Here is a 3,761-nt window from a genome sequence, read left to right as displayed (position 1 = left end):
ACTTTTTCCCCGGGTACAACAGAGTGTTACAAGGGGACATAAATTTAAGCTGAAGGGTGGGAGGTATAGGGGGGATGTCAGGGCTAGGTTCTTTACCCAGAGAGTCGTGGGGGCATGGAATGTGCTGCCTGTGGGAGTGGCAGAGTCAGAATCATTGGCGACCTTTAAGCGGCAATTGAATAGGTACTTGGATGGATGCTTAAGCTAGGACAAATGTTCGGCACAACATCGTGGGCCGAAGGGCCTGTTCTGTGCTGTATTGTTCTATGTTCTATGTTCTTTCTCTAGTTACCCTCATGCTCCCTATATATGAATAAAAGGCTTTGCGATTTTCCTTCACCCTGTTTGCTAAAGATTTCTCATGACCCCTTTTAGCCCTCTACTTTGCATCGATCCTTTACTATAAATCCATGTTCTATGATCCTGTCCCATTCGCTACCTGATGAAGGAGCAGTGTTCCAAAAGCTTCTACTTCCAAATAAACCAGTTAGACTATAACCTTGTGTTGTGTGATTTTTAACTTTATCTACCCCACTCCAACACCGGCACCTCCACATCATATCTAATATTTAAAGTTTTGATCACTCTTCAGGTAAGGAACAACTCCCTCAAATCTGGTCCAGATTTGTCCATTAAATCTTAGAATTCAGACTAAGCTTCATTGTCCTTCTGCTTTAATATATTGGAATTTTAAGTTTTGTGGATCAAGTGCCTGCATTGTGAAGGAAGTTAATGGATGAAAGTGAACCAGAGAAAGGAACGTTAACTGTACAAGTATATAGATTTTAGAGATCAAGTAATGATATTCAACTCAAATTAATGTGTGATAACAGAAGCAGAATGCCTGGATGCTGGAAATCTGAAAGATGGAAAACGCAATTGCTAGGAATACTCAGTAGATCTCACAGTATCTGTGGAGAGAGAAACATACTGTGAGAAGGATTTTCACCTGAACATCCAAGTGGGCAGGGAGGTTGGAAAGCACAATTTTTTGCTGTAAGTATGTCAGTGAACATATGAATTATTTCCCTGCAAGCATGATTGTGGGCAGAATGACTGTCATTCTGCAAGCTGATGGTGACAAATCATGCAGTCAGTTCTCCAGGCTGATTTTAAAGCCCCCACCTTATTAAAAATGGCAGCTCGCATTTCCTTCCATTATAAAGGCCATCCTAATGGTAAAAGTTGTCCTAGTGCCAAAAAACCATAGGACTGCTCTCTGATTCGAGAGAGAACAAGCTGCCAGAGTTGGTGGTGGTGGAGGTGGGTACAATTATATCATTTAATATGCATCAGGATGGATACATAAATAAATGGGTTTAGAGCGATATGGGTCAAATGCAGGCAAATGGGACTAGATCAGTTTAGGAAATCTGGTCCGTGTAGACGAGTTGAGTGCAGGGTGTTTCTGTGCTGTATAACTCAATGACTGGTAGTGATTTAACTTAAGGATCTCCATGACTCAGGCAAGGATAAGATGTTGAGAAGGACAGTCCTTCCTGCTAACTTCAGCTGGTACAGGAGTTGAATCTGCGCTGTTGGTGTCACTTTGCGTTTATAACCAGCTGCCCAGTCAATTGAGCTAACTGACAAAACAATGCCTAGCTGAAGAATCATAAAAGTCAATAGTAGAGTGGTGCTGGAAAAGCACTGCAGATCAGCCAGTATCCGAGGAGCAGGAAAGATCGACATTTCGGGCAAAAGCCCTTCATCAGGCAGCTTGTTCCTGATGAAGGGTTTTTGCCTGAAATGTCGATTTTTCCTGCTCTTTGGATGCTGCCTGACCTGCTGTGCTTTTCCAGCACTACTCTAATCTTGACTCTAATCTCCAGAATCTGCAGTACCCACTTCTGCCCTGAAGAATCATAAAGCCAGGTAATTTTATCCACAATTTTAGATTTTACTAATTGTTAGCAGCCAGCCTGAGTCATATTTTGAGACTACATTAAGCTTTTGCAAGGCAACTTTTTTTATTGTCAGTTTACGGTCAAGATTATCTAAGACAATTGCATCAACTACTTTATAACAACCATAGAATCTCTACATTGTGGAAGCAGACCATTCAGCCCATTGAGCTTCACTGACCCTGCAAAGACCATTCCACCCAAACCCACCCTCTCCCCTATAACTCTACATTCCCCATGACTAATCCACCTATCCTGGACAGTATAAGCAGTTTAGCATGACTAATCCATCTAATCTGCACATCTTTGGACTGTGGGAGGAAACTGGAGCACGTGCAGGAAACCTGCGTCGACACAGGGAGAATGTGCAAACTGCAAACAGATAGTTGTCCGAGGTTGGAATCGAATCCAGGTCCCTTGCGGTGTGAGGCAGCAGTGTTAACCACTGAGGCTCATGTCAATGATATACGTGATATAGCGGTTTGCATTCAATTACAGCTTCATTTGATTCTTCATTTGTCTACATGCAAAAATAATTCAAAACTCAAATTTCATTTGAATTGTTGGGTTATCTCACTTCGTGGAAAGTTTGAGGATATAACTAGGTGCAAAATTTACAACTCTGCAAATGATGTTAAAATGTAACAAACTTATTTACATGATATTCTGCAGCTGTTCTATTGAACAGGCATTCTAGAACATAGAAAATACAATGAGTATTCCAACAGGAGGGGGAAATGAACACAATTATGGAGGTTTACTACACAAGAAGAGACTATTACTTGCAGGGAATCTTTGTGCTGACAAGCGTGATTTGTTAAAATTCACAAAAATGTCAGTGTGGCCTGAAGCCACCTGTAACCCAAGCCCGAATTCTCAAATCCCCTCAATCCTTTGTGTAAAATCTGAAATCTGTTCCCCCATTCACTATATAATCAGTTGTAGGAAATAACATATGCTTCTTGACCTTCTAAATCTGACATAACATGTAACCCTCAAACATATTTCTCCTCAACTTCCTTTACTTCAAGCAGAAGCACCCAATCTCTGGATTCCATTCTGGTAAATCACCTCTGTATCCTCTCAAGGACCTTCTCATTCTTCCTATGATGGGATAACCAGAATCTATATATTACACTAGTAGTGGTCAAACTATGCTTTATGAAGGTTCAGCTTAGATTTGCTGCTTTTGTTTGAGCTGGATTCATCCATTGTTTCTATTGTTATAGATATTGTATGTAGAAGTCTTGCCCATATATCCCATTCTCTGCTGATCCTCAATGGTTAACATTTTTATCCATGGATCACAATGTTCAGTATCTATGACCATCTGAACAGAACATGGATATGGCAAATGGCTCCACATCACCCCATGAGGTGCCAATCTGAATGGATCAAAGCACAAGTGTATGAGCTGGTGCCTTGGAAGCATGAGTCCTGTAACAGAATACTCTCCCAAGAACATGGTTTTGAAATTTCATCATCAAGTGGGTCCATCAACTGCTGTATGTTTTCTGAATGCGCTAACAGAGCAGGCATAGGAGTTAGTGGCAAATAGAATTAAGGAGAATCCAAAGGGTTTTTACAAATATATTAAGGACAAAAGGGTAACTAGGGAGAGAATAGGGCCCCTCAAAGATCAGCAAGGCGGTCTTTGTGTGGAGCCACAGAAAATGGGGGAGATACTAAATGAATATTTTGCATCAGTATTTACTGTGGAAAAGGATATGGAAGATATAGACTGTAGGGAAATAGATGGTGACATCTTGCAAAACGTCCAGATATACAGAGGAGAAAGTGCTGGATGTCTTGAAACGAGTAAAGATGGATAAATCCCCAGGACCTGATCAGATGTAC

Source organism: Chiloscyllium plagiosum, chromosome 3 (genome assembly GCF_004010195.1).
Source record: "Chiloscyllium plagiosum isolate BGI_BamShark_2017 chromosome 3, ASM401019v2, whole genome shotgun sequence".
NCBI lineage: Eukaryota > Metazoa > Chordata > Chondrichthyes > Orectolobiformes > Hemiscylliidae > Chiloscyllium > Chiloscyllium plagiosum.
The sequence above is the reverse complement of the archived record's forward strand: the minus strand, read 5'-3'. Positions refer to the sequence as shown.